The sequence below is a fragment of the Penaeus monodon genome, chromosome 25, assembly GCF_015228065.2.
Source record: "Penaeus monodon isolate SGIC_2016 chromosome 25, NSTDA_Pmon_1, whole genome shotgun sequence".
NCBI classification, from domain to species: Eukaryota; Metazoa; Arthropoda; class Malacostraca; order Decapoda; family Penaeidae; genus Penaeus; species Penaeus monodon.
This window is the reverse complement of record NC_051410.1, coordinates 32,821,867-32,822,212: the sequence shown is the minus strand read 5'-3', so window position 1 is coordinate 32,822,212 and position 346 is coordinate 32,821,867.

Genomic DNA, 346 nt, shown 5'->3' with positions numbered 1-346 from the left:
ACATTATAACAGCAATACCAGTGGATGAACAATATAAACTACCCGTGCCCCAGCTCAGCTCTAAAACGTGTAAATCATCCAAGATCAATTTAGAATGCGGCCAGAGGAAGGGGTAAATCCTTGTGACAATTAGTCGTGGCTGCAGTCTGGCTACGCTTCACACTCCCGGTGGCCGGAGTGGTCTGGCGAGGCTCAGTGGCATGGCTGGTCTGAGGGAATGGATGGTCTGCCTGGTCTGAGTGGTCTTTCTGGTCTCTCTGGGCGAGTGGTCTCATGCAAAGGTATCATACCCTGGCTGGATTCGTTAATGAAAAAAAATATATATATATTAATAAAAATGCATGAA